General features: G+C 38.0%; 1 non-coding gene across 1 annotated transcript; it reads right to left on the reverse strand.

The window, feature by feature from the left end:
* Window positions 1–14184: 14184 nt before the first annotated feature.
* Window positions 14185–14295, reverse strand: LOC137711771 (small nucleolar RNA R71). Its single transcript, XR_011065118.1, has one exon. It is a non-coding gene; the product is annotated as a small nucleolar RNA R71 (small nucleolar RNA).
* Between the last annotated feature and the right edge of the window lie 1052 nt (window positions 14296–15347).

Here is a 15347-nt window from a genome sequence, read left to right on the forward strand (position 1 = left end):
CTATCCGGCATTGTAAGTGTTCGAGTATGGGTTGTTTTGATTTTGCCCTTGGAAACCAATTGCATTGGCAGATTCCCACCCACCATTCTCGATTAGTTGAGGGCACTTGTCGGATGGATGCCCTTGAATTGAGCACACGCCACAAACTTGGTGTTCTTGTGCTTTTGGACCAATCACAACCTGAGAAACAAGAGAAGTAAGATTAGCAAGTTGTGATTGAATTTCAGAAATAGCACTCACCTCATTTACACTTTGTTGCCGTGGGGCTTCCCTTTGGCCCACTCCTTCATATTGTTGAGCGTTGAGCGCTCGGTTGGCTATGAGAATCTTGGCATCCCTTGGTGTTTTGTCCACCAATGCTCCTCCCGCTGATGCATCAAGCATTTGACGTTCGATAGGAAGGAGGCCCTCATAGAAATATTGAAGGAGAAGTTCCTCCTTCATTTGATGTTGAGGACATGAAGCAACAAGGCCCTTGAAGCGCTCATAATAAGCCGGGAATGTCTCACCATGATTCTGTTGAATACCACTAATTTTCTTCCGTAGGAGAATCACTCTCAAAGTAGGGAAGAATTTCTCCAAGAAAGCACGCTTCATACTCTCCCACGAAGTCACAGTTTCCGGGGCTAGTTCGTAGAGCCAATCTTTGGCCTTGTCCATAAGTGAAAATGGAAAGGCCTTCATCTTCAATATACTCCCATCCACATTGACGGGGGTCATGCTCGAACAAACCACCTCGAACTCCTTCAAGTGTTTGTTGGGGTCTTCCATAGAGAAGCCATGGAACTTTGGAATATGGTGTAACAAACTGGATTTGAGTTCAAATTCCTCAGTCTTCCCCTCTGCAGCCGTGGGGTATTGGATACAAAGAGGCAATGCATTATCCAAACCCGAGGCCGAAAGCTCCTTGATGGTTCTATTATCTGCTGCCATGGCTTGTTCTTCTTCAAAAATCTGATCCGTGGGCTTTTCTTCTACACCTACTTCGTCTTCTTCAAGCCCAGGTTGTGGTGGAGGTTGTGGTGGCTCTTGTTGACTCCTCGTTCTCCTCAAAGTGCGTTCAAAATCACCGTCAAAGTCGGAGATGTTCTCTATAATAGGCCGAGAGCGACGAGTCATACACAGTACCTAAAAAACAAGGAAACAAACAAACTAAGAATCTGAAATAAGAATGCACGAAAAACTAAAAAAATATAAAAATAAAGACAAAGGATTAGCAAAGTTGCTATTCCCCGGCAACGGCGCCAAAATTTGATGCGAGATTTACTTGACACTCAAATTAAACCCTCGTTTGACAATTGTAGTAGAATGGATAAGTGAGGGATCGTTCTAGACCAGGGATTAGGAGGGCTTGCTAAAACCTTCTAAATTGACTTAAAAACATAAAAACTAAATTAAAATACTCTTAACAAGACTACTATGACTCAGAAAGGCTTTGAAAAACTCAAATTGTCTAAAACAATCAAATTGACTCAAATAGAAGCTAGAACTTGATTTAGACGAATTTGCAATTGTTTATGACTCCAAAAGCTTAAAGATACAAAAATAAAACAAATACGAATGATTAAGACTTAACAAAATAGGGGGGGGGGAATTGTGGTTGGACGATATTATATTAAAAAGACAGAATATAATTAAAGGCAAAATGTAAATATGAATGTGATGAAAATATGGATGATGGAATAGCCAAGGGGTTCTTCTCCACACATGTTACACTTGCAAACAAAATTGATTCTCAGTTGGTCTTTCGATAAGTTGTGAAACTCAATGCTCCAAGTTAATTAGATCCGCTTAGATTAACTTTCAGATTTCCCTAAATTCGTTGGATTGAATGGAATACGCATTACAACCAAATTATTCTTAATCAAAGTCCCTAACTATGGAATACGCATGATAGAGACATTCAACAAAGATCATTAAGTTCAACGGAAATCATAAACATCGACGAGGCATTCGTTACTATGGAATACGCATGAAACTTATGCCAAGAATTCGTTTAACGCGATTGTTTATAAGCAACCTCCACTACTTGTGAATATAAGTTCATAACGATTAGGTGAAATTCACTTATATTCTAGCGTCATATTTATGCATGAAAATTAAGCTTGCAATCTCAATGAACATACATAAATAAGTTATCAATCAAACAGTTAAACGAATTGAATCCACAACTTATGAAATTCCAACCAAACGTAATCAATTCAAATTGCAAATATAAACATAGTTTCGAATCACCCCCTAGCTAAAGGGGGTTTAGTTCCTCATAACTTTGAAATCAAAGAAACACCTAAACATTCCAACAACTCAAACTTGAATTGTATGAACGTTTAGGCACTCTTATCTTCCATTCGTCATACGTACAAAACAAAGAGAATTAAATTATAACTTTGAAATCAAAGAAACACCCAAACATTCCAACAACTCAAACTTGAATTGTATGAACGTTTAGGCACTCTTCTCTTCCTCTTCGTTGTGTCACAAGGTCTAAGGAGATGTTAAGGGCTTTAGGTGTATGTGGAATGGAGTAGGGAGTGGTTGGAGATGGAAGAGTGAAGAGAAAATATGCAGAAAATGAAGTGGGACTCACGGCAATGGAATGGGTTTGTTGCTTGGTGTTTGTAACTGAAAATGTGTATGGAAGAGTAAGTGTATGAATTGAGGTGTGGATGCTTATTTATAGGTGAAGAGGAGGGAACATGACAACTAGGAACTTGGTGGAAATCTGAAATGGTGATGGGAGATGCAAGTGGCTGTTTTATGCATGTGCTTAAAGGGTGGTGAATGCATATGCTTTGACAGAAATGAAAGGGATAATGCACGGTTTTGAGAGGTTTTCTGGTGGTTGTGAGGTGGATGAATGATTAGAATCTTGTAAGGGTGGAAATGCATGTGGAATGGATGTGAAATCTGCCAAAATGCATGTGAAAGGAATGCTGGAAATGCATGTGAATGTAGGCCACGGCAAAGGGTGTTGTTTGTGGAATGATGGCAGGTTGTGTATGTGTTTGGGAAGAGAATAAATGTATGATGGTGGCTGAATGATTGAAGGGAATGAATGGGAGTGACACTAGGTTGATTATGCATGTGGAAATGCTGGAATTATCAATGGTTATGCACGGCAAAGGTTGGAAAAACTGATTATGGATGCATGTGTTGAATGATTTCTTGGTGAGGGATGTGGAGTGGTTGAATGTGGTGCAATGATAATGTTTTGTGGCTGAATTGGTGGTGGAATTATGATGGGAATGCTTGTAGGGTTGATATGCATGTGAATTAGGTTGGAAAGAGGTGGAAATGGAATGTTATGCAATGATAATGTCTTGTAAAGATACTAATAAATAATGCATGTAGGGTTAGGAAATAAAATCATAACTTAAAGGGGGATGATTAAAGGGTGTTGAAAGGTTTTGCATGGCTTTGAAGTGATTGTGGATTGGGCTAGAGTTTAAGTACATGAAATGGACCCAAATTGCTCCCCCTTGCATGGCAAGGAATGGTGTTTGTGTTAAGCCCAAGGCAAGGTGAATGTAATTGGGTTAGGGCCATTGTTTTGTGTCTTCAAGTGCATACAAGGCCTTCAAATTCGTCCATCCTCTTGGCTCCATGGATAAGCTATCCAATCCATGCCCAAAAATGCTCCAAATGGCCTCAAAATGCATTTTCTTGCACCCTAGGCCCTTAGAACCTAAAAACACACAAAAGAAGCATAAAGGACTAAAATAACGAGAGAAACATAACGTAAATGCACGAGAACAAGCCATTTAAGTCTCATGAATATGCTCCTATCACATACCAAAGTGTTCTTGAGGATCATGCTTTTCACTTGCATTTGTCTTCTTTTTCTTTGTTTTTGGCGTCCAGGACCTATGCATTAAAATGAGGGGATTTGGAACTTGTATCCACTTTGACTCTTTTTTTTTTATTTTTAGAAACTTCTTCAACATAGGTGTCCTTGGTACACGCCACAATCTTGTTCTAAGCTCAATTTACCCTTAGTCTTCATCACATTGGTATACCCTAAACTATAAGGTATGCCTTGTAATGGGCTAGAATGGGTAGATTATGGTGTGGGTGATGAAAGAGTTAGGCTACAGTGTTTGGCTGCAACGAGGGTGGATGGAGCACACAAATGGGTAGGATTTAAGCCTTTTAGTAGTTAAACATGCATAGCCTAACATCATCTCATTGAGTTCATTCATGAATGATACTAAATACATGGTATCTGCAAAGGAGAATGATTCTTAGCATCCAAACGAAATAGAATTAATGAGATCATTTAAAGTGAAAATGAAAGAAAAAGATAGGAGTAGAAACACTTTAAACCCTCTCAAAGAAGCAATTAGGCTCAAAATAACTCACCAGGGTAGTCTCCACTATTCTTCTTCCAGAATTTGAGTATGGTACCTCCATGATCATAATTTCAAGAGTTATAACTTTATAAATGACAATAAGATGCAACTCTTTTCCATAGCAACCCAATCGTTTGTTTTCAAACATAGTCCTCATATACATTCATATTAGCATGCAAAAACACTCTTAACCAAAACTAACACCTCAAACAAACACAAACACAAAACAAACCTTCCAAACCACCCCCAAACCTAATCTAAACATTGTCCTCGATGTTTAAAATTGTATGCAATGCAAGTAGGCACAGAATATGGAATGGTATCAAAATAAACACAACATAAAGAAAGAACACAAACCACACTAGGTTGCCTCCTAGCAAGCGCTTTATTTAATGTCTAGGCAAGACATGGTATCTTGTTCATGGTGTTGTAAATTCAAGAACATCTACGACTTGATACACTTGCTCTTCCTCCACTTTATCCAAGTATGGCTTCAATCGCTGCCCGTTGACTTTAAAAGAGGTGTCATTCTTCATGTTCTCTATCTCCACAGCTCCATGGGGAAATGTTTGCAGCACTTTGAATGGTCCCACCCACCTAGACTTCAATTTTCCTGGAAAAAGTCTCAAACGTGAGTCAAACAAAAGTACTTTCATACCTTGGTGAAACTCCCTCCTTAGGATGGCCTTGTCATGATAGAGCTTAGTCCGTTCCTTGTAGATTTTGGCATTCTCATATGCCTCATTTCTAAGTTCTTCCAACTCATTAAGTTGGAGTTTCCTTGCTACTCCAGCATCCTTGTAATCAAAGTTGAACTTCTTGATGGCCCAATATGCACGGTGTTCAAGCTCCATTGGCAAATGACAAGCTTTCCCAAACACAAGGCGATAAGGACTCATGCCAATGAGGGTCTTGTATGCTGTTCTATATGCCCATAGTGCATCATTTAACCTTAGTGACCAGTCCTTCCTTGTAGGGCTCACAGTCTTCGTCAAAATGTTCTTGATCTCCCTATTGCTAATCTCCACTTGTCCTGAGGTTTGAGGATGGTACGGGGTTGCCACTTTGTGGTTGATGTTGTACTTCTTCATTAAGGATTCAAAGGGTTTGTTGCAGAAATGGCTGCCACCATCACTAATAATAGCTCTTGGGGTTCCAAACCTACAAAAAATCACATCTTTAAGAAAATTCAACACAACCTTATGATCATTAGTTCTTGTAGCAATGGCTTCAACCCATTTGGATACGTAATCCACTTCCACTAATATGTATAAACAGCCAAAGAAGGATGGAAATGGTCCCATGAAGTCAATTCCCCAAACATCAAAGAGCTCCACTACCAAAATGTTGTTCAATGGCATTTCATTTCTTCGACTAATGTTCCCCATCTTCTGGCACCTATCACACTTAGAGCAAAAATCAAACGCATCTTTGAATAAAGTAGGCCAAAAGAAACCAGATTGTAAAACCTTTAGAGATGTCTTTTTGGCACCAAAATGTCCTCCACACGCCAATGTATGGCTAAATGTTAGAATGCTTTGTTGCTCACTCTCTGGGACACATCTCCTAATGATTTGATCAGGGTAGTATTTAAACAAATATGGTTCGTCCCAAACGTAGTGCTTCACCATGGCAAGGAACTTCTTTCTTTCCTGAAAAGAAAGGTCATTTCTCATTATACCACAGGCAAGATAATTCACAAAGTCCGCATACCATGGTTCTTTTTCTTGAACAACAAAGAGTTGTTCATCTGGAAATGATTCATTTAGGGGCAAAGGTTGTCCCACTCCATGGTTTTCATTAAGCCTGGACAAATGGTCAGCCACAACATTATCACTGCCCTTCTTATCTCGAATTTCCAAGTCAAACTCTTGTAGTAAGAGTATCCATCTAATCAAGCGTGGTTTAGCATCCTTCTTTGTCATCAAATACCTAATGGCTGCATGATCAGAAAACACAATAACTTTAGCTAACAGATTGCATAATGGACGAGTGATCATTGAAAAGTTCTTAATGAAACGACGATAAAAACCCGCATGGCCCAAAAAACTTCTTACTCCCTTCACAGTGGTGGGGGCTACCATATTGGTGATGACGTCAATTTTGGCTTTGTCTACCTCCATTCCTTTGCTAGAGATTACATGCCCCAACACAATTCCTTGTTTCACCATAAATTGGCACTTTTCCCAATTGAGAACCAAATTTGTTTCCTGACATCTTTGAAGTACTAAAGAGAGATGGTTAAGACATTCATCAAAAGAGGAACCAAACACTGAGAAGTCATCCATAAATACCTCAATGAATCTTTCTACCATGTCAGAAAAAATGGCCAACATGCATCTTTGGAATGTTGCTGGAGCATTGCAAAGTCCAAAAGGCATTCTCCGGTATGCAAATGTGCCAAAGGGGCAAGTAAAGGTTGTTTTCTCTTGATCCTCCGGAGCGATTGCAATTTGATTGTAACCTGAGTATCCATCTAGAAAACAATAATGTGAGTAACCTGCCAATCTCTCAAGCATTTGATCTATGAAAGGCATAGGAAAGTAATCTTTTCTAGTGCTAGAATTCAACTCCCCGGCAACGGCGCCATTTTTGTTGATGTATAATTCCTTCCTAATGCTAGAATATATTTAGTATAATGGCACAAGCAAGGGTGTCGAATCCGCAGGGACTAATTGGACCTATGTAACTACTTGTTTTGCAAGAACTCTAAGAAATGAATCAAACTAAACAAACTAGGCAGATTTGGAAATGAATCAAACTAGTCTAAATAGACAGATTTGTTGTTGTAACTTGAAAGCATGAGAAAATGAAGTAAACACAAATAAATGAATCAACAACTAATGTAATGGGATAGTATCAATGGAAATGAAGCTAGGGATTCGGTTTCACCATTGCTCAACTAAGTCCATGTTTGTCAAGTTAGTTTGTACTCATTCATCTACCTATTTCTTGAGTTTGTTTCACTTGGATATGATCAACCATATGATGTGTGGATTTGATCAAATGTCCCTAATCATGAACCTAATTGTGATGTGCAACTTTGGTTCATAATCAAGATTATGTAATGTACAAGAAACTTTCATAAAACCAAAGGGAATAACTCGGCAGGATGTGTGCTAAACACTCCCTTCATTCATTCACATATCTACCAAGATTATGCATGATGTGTGTTCTAATCTTGGCTACACAACTTTGTGATTAATTCAAATGATGATCAAACATTAAAATCAACACACTAAGTTACCTTTAAAACAGAAAATGAAACAAGAAATAGGTGGACAAACTGAGCATTCTAACTTAATTACATGGCAAACTTTGCAAGGTTACATCGAATCCCTAGAGGAAGATTAGTTACACTTCATGTTTACAAAGGTTTAACATAAAAATAAATAACATGAGTGAACATAAGATTAAGAAGGAGAAACCCTTGAAGCAAAACTGATGTTGAAGTTCTTGAAGAGTTCCTTGGTGTTGCTTCTCCAAATGTGGTGCGGATGAAGGTAGAATGGCTTGGTTGAATGGTTTCTGCCCTTGGGACAGAAAATGGACAGAGAATGGAGTGAAATGGGAGAGGTTATGGGTGTGTAATGGACTGAATGCCAAGGACAGTTTCTGTGAAAAGGAGAAAATGTCGAATGCAATGGTATGGAGAGGGAGAATGAGTGAGGATGATGGACGGAAGACCAGCAAGAATGGTGTGTATAATCCAATAATTCGAGAGAAGAATGAGTGAGTCCCTCTTAGTTAATTTCTGAATGTGGCTAATGATGGAAAACAATCAGAATGCATGTGAAAGCTGACATGATCCATGTGAAAGGAATGCTGAAAAGGGTATGAATGTGCACGGTATGGGCATGAAGGAGTAGGAAATGCATGAAAATGGTTGGATGAGTGGATTCCTGGCGTGATACCTGCAAAGCATGGACATGATCTGCAGCTAGGTGGTTTATTTAATCCAAGATACATGTGCAATGTCTGCCACAAGGGAGTGGACAATCTGAAACTGGTTAAAATAATCTGAAATTGGGTATGGGAGTCCACGGGATGAACATGAAGGAATTGGAAATGCAAAGGTGATTTGTTTCGGTGGTGGAAGTGCATAAGGGAGCTGGAAATGGCATGGAATGTTTAATTGAGATGCATGTGGATTTCTGCAAAGATGAAATGGAGAAAGGTGATGGAATGCACGGTCAGGTTGTGAACATGCATGTGAATGCATGTTTTGATGTTTTAGAAGTGCATAATCTGACTTGGAACCACATGGGATTTTCATGACATGATTGTGTTTCTTGGTGGAAATATGGCTGAATGTTTTAGTTAATGGGAATGGGTGTTCTTGGTGCAAAATGGAGTTGGACAAGGCAAGGGATTACACGGCACAAGTTATGTGGAATAACAAAGTGTCCGCATGTTTTTGCATTGTTTAGAACCACCCAATGTGACTCCAATGCACCACTTTCCTAATCACATCTTCTCTTGAATTCCCTCCGCCATATTAGTCTTAGATTCCTCATATTTGGACTTCAAATTAATTCCCAAGAACTCTCTCCACGTTTGGAATAATGCTCAACTATCAAAAGGAATGGTTTTTACTTCATTTGCCTTCCCTTTGATCCAAATACACACTTGACTGCACACTAACACCAAATAATGTAAAATGCAACTAGTTTAATCCAAAAACAATACAAAAAACGCCAAATAAGAAAGATATACATGCATGCAAAATATGACTTATCAGCTAACAAAGAAGGGATATGGAAAACAAAGGTTCTTAAAGAAATAGCGAGCACAGCATTTGAATCATCTTAGAATTCACTTTTGAATGAAAACTCAACTTTTGATCAAAAAGGGATAACAAGCTCTTTCTTTTCTTTTCTGTTTTTCTTTCTCATATGTTTTTCACAATTTTTTTCTTTTCTTTTTCTTTTTCTTTTTCTGTGAATCTCAAAACATACTTATAAACGTAAGAACAAACTTTTACTCCCCCACACTCATTTTCTTGCATAATGTAACTCAAAAGGAATTCATTTAAGTCATGCTCACTATACTTTAAGAACAAGGTGATAAGTCACATTTTGCATACATTTATATCTTCCTTATTTGCCTTCTTTGTGATTGTTTTGGATTAAACTAGTTGCATTTTACATTATTTGGTGTTAGTGTGCAGCCAAGTGTGAACTTGGATCAATGGGAAGGCAAAATCATTGAAGTCAGCTATGTGGTTCCAACACCAAAACATGCATTCACATGCATGTCACAACCTTGGCCGTGTGTTCCCATATCATCCCATCATTTTATGCACTTCTAGCACCAAATCAGATTCCACACAATCATGCCGTGCACTCCCATGTGATTGCAAGTCAGATTATGCATCCCATTACCTTTCTCCATTTCATCTTTGCAGAAATCCACATGCATCTTGATTAAATATACCACATACCTGCAGATCATGTCCATTCCTTGCATCCTTTATTCCAGAAATTCACTCATTCCATCATTCCATGCCGTGTGCTTTCTTCACCTTTCCAGAATTTGTACAAACAATTCACCTTTGCAGATTCCACTCACTTGTTGCAGCAAGGACACATGCATTTTGATTAAACAAACCACACACTTGCAGACCCTGTCCATGCCGTGCGACCAACACCTCAGAAACCCATTCAATTCCAGCTCATTTGATGCTATTCCATCTCACTTGTGCAGATTGAGATCCAATCTGAATGTTGGAGCCACATTCCCTTCTATAAAACAAGTCACACTTCACACATCAAGGGGTTCGGCATTCATTCCATTTTTATTCACTTATAGCCGCTCCATTTCACCCTATTCTCTGCCCATTTGTTCTCCCCTTTGCAGAAAACATACCAAGCAGATCTAATTCAGTTGCATCATACTTGGAGAACCAACCCCGAAGGCCACTCCTCAAGGACTTCAAAATCAGTTTTGCTTCAAGGGTTTATTCTTCTTAATTCCATGTTCACTCATGTTATTTATTTTTATGTCAAATCTTTGTACACATGAAGTGTAACTAATCCTCCTCTAGGGATTCGATGTAACCTTGCAAAGTTTGCCATGTAATTAAGTTAGAATGCTCAGTTTGTCCATCTATTTCTTGTTTCATTCTCTGATTTATTTGTGACGTTGTGAGTTGATTTTAATGTTTGATCACCATTTGAATTAATCACAAAGTTGTGTAGCCAAGATTAAAACACACATCATGCATAATCTTGGTAGATATGTTAATGAATGAAGGGAATGTTTAGCAAACATCCTGCCGAGTTATTCCCTTTGGTTTTATGAAAGTTTCTTATGCATTACATACTCTTGATTATGAACCAAAGTTGCACATCACAATTAGGTTCATGATTATAGACATTTGATCAAATCCACACATCATATGGTTGATCATGTCCAAGTGAAACAAACTCAAGAAATAGGTAGATGAATGAGTACAAACTAGCTTAACAAACATGGACTTAGTTGAGCAATGGTGAAACCGAATCCCTAGTTTCATTTCCTTTGGAACCATCTCATTGTGTTAGTTATTGATTCATTTACTTGTGTTTACTTCATTTCTTTATGCTTTCAAGTAACAACAACAAATCTGCTTCATTTGATTAGTTTGATTCATTTCATAGAGTTCTTGCAAAACAAGTAATTACATAAGTCCAATTAGTCCCTGTGGATTCGACACCCTTGCTTGTGCCATTATACTAAATATATTCAAGCATTAGGAAGGAAATATACATCAACAAAAATGGCGCCGTTGCCGGGGACTGATTTCAGTCCCTTGTAATTGCTTGTTTGCTTGTTTGCTATTTTGATTAGTGTCAAGGTTCATAACTTGTCGAATTGATAACTGGAAGTTAGTTTAAGTTGCATATATTTCGTGAGTAGAGAGGAATCCCTTAGCCATTCCATTATCCATTGGTTTACATCAATTTGCTTTACAATCTGTTTTCTTTACAATATGTCCATTTAATTAAATTTCGTCCAAATACAAATTCCCTCCCATATTTTGTTAAGTCTTAAGCTTAGAATCTGTCTTATCTTGTGTTTTGAAGCATTTTGAGTCAAGCCCAAACCTAATTTTCGGCCAAAGTTGAGTTTAGTGTCAAAACTGCCCAGTTTGTGTTTTTAGGCAGTTTTGAGAGTTTTTAGCTTGATTTGAGTCTTGTGAATCTGTTTTGAGTCCTTTGAGTCCTTTCAAACGTTTTTAAGTTTATTTTTGTTCATTTCATTGTTGTTTGCTAGTAGATTTTCATTCACACTTGTGTTATTTTATTTCAGGTAGTATATGTCAAATAGACTTGTTGAGTTAGGCCAAAGAATTGAACGGTTGAAGGGTGATAGGAGCATATTTATGCGACTTAAATGGCTTGTTCTCGTACATTTACGTTATGTTTCTTTAGTTATTTTAGTACTTTAAGCTATTTTCGTGTGTTTGTAGGTCCAAAGGGCTAAAGGAGCAAAAAGATGCATTTTGGAGACTTTTGGAGCACTTTTGGGCTAAGGACGGATAGCTTATGCTTGAAGCCAAAGTGTTGGACGAAATTGAAGACCTAATTGGAGCCAAAGTGTTGGAACCTTGTTCTCTTTAGTTTTAGGACATTTAAACCTTTCCTAATCCCAATCATGCCATGCATAACACACATCCATTCTAACACATTGTCATTGCACATGCATTTCCTTCATTAGTTAACCCACATGCACTTATCACTTATCATCACCACATATCATATCACTTAATCACTTATCACTTATCATCACCACTTAACCACTTATCATATCATAACCACATATCATATCACTTATCACTTATCACTTAACATAACATCCACCTACTTCACCTACAACATCCACTTCACCTACAACATCCACCTACTTCACCTACAACATCCACTTCACCTACAACATCCACCTACTTCACCTACAACATCCACCTACTTCACCTACAACATCCACCTACTTCACCTACAAATGACATAGCCTTCACTTACAAATGACATAGCCATATGTTCCCTCCACTACTCCTATAAATACCCTTGCATTCATATTTTCAAGACACATCTCATTCCATTTCACAACACAACACCCCTCAAACACTTCCTTAGAATCCAAACCATCTTTCCATTTCCACCATTCCTCATCCATTTCCATAATTCCCCAAACCTCACCTTAGACCTTGTGCTACAACAACGAGGAAGATAAGAGGGCCTAAACGTTCATACAATTCAAGTTTGAGTTGTTGGAATGTTTAGGTGTTTCTTTGATTTCAAAGTTTAAATTCAATTCTCTTTGTTTTGTACGTATGAGGAATGGAAGAGAAGAGTGCCTAAACGTTCATACAATTCAAGTTTGAGTTGTTGGAATGTTTAGGTGTTTCTTTGATTTCAAAGTAATGAGGAACTAATCCCCCTTTAGCTAGGGGTGATTCGAAACTATATTTATATTTTCAATATGAATTGATTACTTTTGGTTGGAATTTCATAAGTTGTGGATTCAATTCGTTTAACTGTTTGATTGATAACTTATTTATGTATGTTCATTGAGATTGCAAGCTTAATTTTCATGCATGAATATGACGCTAGAATATAAGTGAGTTTCACCTAATCGTTATGAACTTATATTCACAAGTAGTGGAGGTTGCTTATAAACAATCGCGTTAAACAAATTCTTGGCATAAGTTTCATGCGTATTCCATAGTAACGAATGCCTCGTCAACACTTCTAATTTTCATTGAACTTAATGATCTTTGTTGAATGTCTCTATCATGCGTATTCCATAGTTAGGGACTTTGATTAAGAATAATTTGGTTGTAATGCGTATTCCATTCAATCCAATGAATTTAGGGAAATCTGAAAGTTAATTTAAGCGGACCTAATTAACTTGGAGCATTGAGTTTCATAATTTATCGAAAGACCAACTGAGAATCAATCTTGTATGCAAGTATAACATGTGTGGAGAAGAACCCCTTAGCTAGCCTTCATTCCATTTATTCCATCATCCATATTCACATTTACATTCTGCTTAGTTTATTAACTTGTTTTGTTATTTCAATTTTCGTCAAATCAAAACTCTTCCCCCCTTTATCCTTATTGTTCAATTTAGTTTATGTTTTAAAGTATTTTTTTGTTTTTTTGGTTTGTCTTAGTGATTTAAAGTTTAGTTTTGCATTCTTTGAGTCTAGTATAGTGTTTTAAACTTTATTTTACGTTTTTTTAGTCAAATCCAAGTGATTAACAATCCCTCCTAATCCCCGGTCCAGAACGATCCCTACTATTACTTATACTACAATTGTCAAAAGAGGGTTTAATTTAAATCACGCATCAAAGGGCCACACTTTGGACAACCTTGTGCCATCAAGTTCATCCTTTAGCCGTGAGGAAGAGGAAGGGAATTCACCTAGTTCAACAAGTAAAGAATCTGAGCAATTTAATTGGGAAAGAGAAGAAGAGATGGCAGGCAACGAAGATGAACTTCGAGCTTTGGAGGATTTTGCTCAACCAATCATACCAAATTCACCTTCATGCATCTTGCTGCCCACAGAAGCTAGAAACTATGATCTCAAATCTTCACATTTCCATATGTTTCCTTCATTTTATGGCTTACCTAATGAAGACCCTTTAGCTCATATTAAAGAGTTTTACAATGTTGTGAGTGGTTTACCTTTGCAGGGAGTAAGTGAAGCAAATTTGAGGATGAGAGTGTTTCCTTACACCTTGAAAGATAAGGCCAAGAGTTGGTTGATGACTCTAACACCAGGATCCCTCACTACATGGGATGCCGTGGCTAAGAAGTTCTTGGAGAAGTTCTTTTCCACTCAAAAGACAGCCACATTAAGGGGACAAATCTTCAACTTCAAACAAGATGATGGAGAACCTTTCAATGAGTGTTGGGAGCGTTTTAAAGGCCTCTTGATACAATATCCACACCATGGGTTACCTTTTCACTTACAAATGCAAATTTTCTATGATGGACTAACCCAAACTTGTCAATCAACTGTTGATAATGCAGCAGGTGGAGCATTGAAGAAAAAGAATGCTCAAGAGTCATATAACATTTATGAGATGTTGGGGTCTAATGCTCAACACAAAGATTTAAGGGGTAAGAAAGTTGGAGTCTATGAAACAAGTTCTAATCATGAACTTTTGTTGCAGGTAGCTAACCTAGAAAGGAAGCTTGAATCCGTGCTCAACATGGTGCCAAAAGCAAATGAAGTGTGTGCCATTTGCAACATACCAAGCCACCCTACTCACCAATGTCCATCTAGGGAGGCTTACCCCGAGTATGTTCAAGAGCAAGTGAACCTCATGAATTCTTACAATCAAAGACCAAGGAATGATATGTATTCCAATACATATAACCCGAGTTGGAGAGAACATCCCAACCTTTCATGGAAGAACAACAATCAATTCCAAACTTTCCAACCAAAACCTGCCACTACCCTTGAGGATACGGTTAAGTTGTTAGCCCAAAACACTTTGCAATTCCAACATTCCACAAATAGCACTCTCCAACAACATTCGGCAGCCCTAACCAAAATGGAGACACAATTGGGGCAGATTGCAGATGCCTTGAACCAAAGAGAGGTTGGGAAGTTTCCAAGCCAACCCGTGATACTCCAAAGGAACCAAGAGCAAGCCAAAGCAATCACTACACTTAGAAGTGGTAAGGTTATTGATAATAGAGTTGGCAAGGAAGTTACTAATGAATATGATCATGTGAATGCAGGTGTTACTCAAGGAGACAATGAGAAACCAAATGAGGAACCAAGCCATGCTACTTCCTCATTTGAAGCACCAAATCTTCACAAGGCCGAGAAACCATACACTCCACCAATACCATTCCCTGGAAGACTTGCCAAGAGCAAGCAGGATAAGTCATTTAAAGAGATTTTTGATATACTAAGCAAAGTGAATGTTAACTTACCTTTGCTTGATGTCATTAGGAACATGCCGGCATATGGGAAGTTCTTTAAGGAGTTAAACAGCT

The sequence above is a fragment of the Pyrus communis genome, chromosome 12 (assembly GCF_963583255.1).
Source record: "Pyrus communis chromosome 12, drPyrComm1.1, whole genome shotgun sequence".
Taxonomy (NCBI): Eukaryota; Viridiplantae; Streptophyta; class Magnoliopsida; order Rosales; family Rosaceae; genus Pyrus; species Pyrus communis.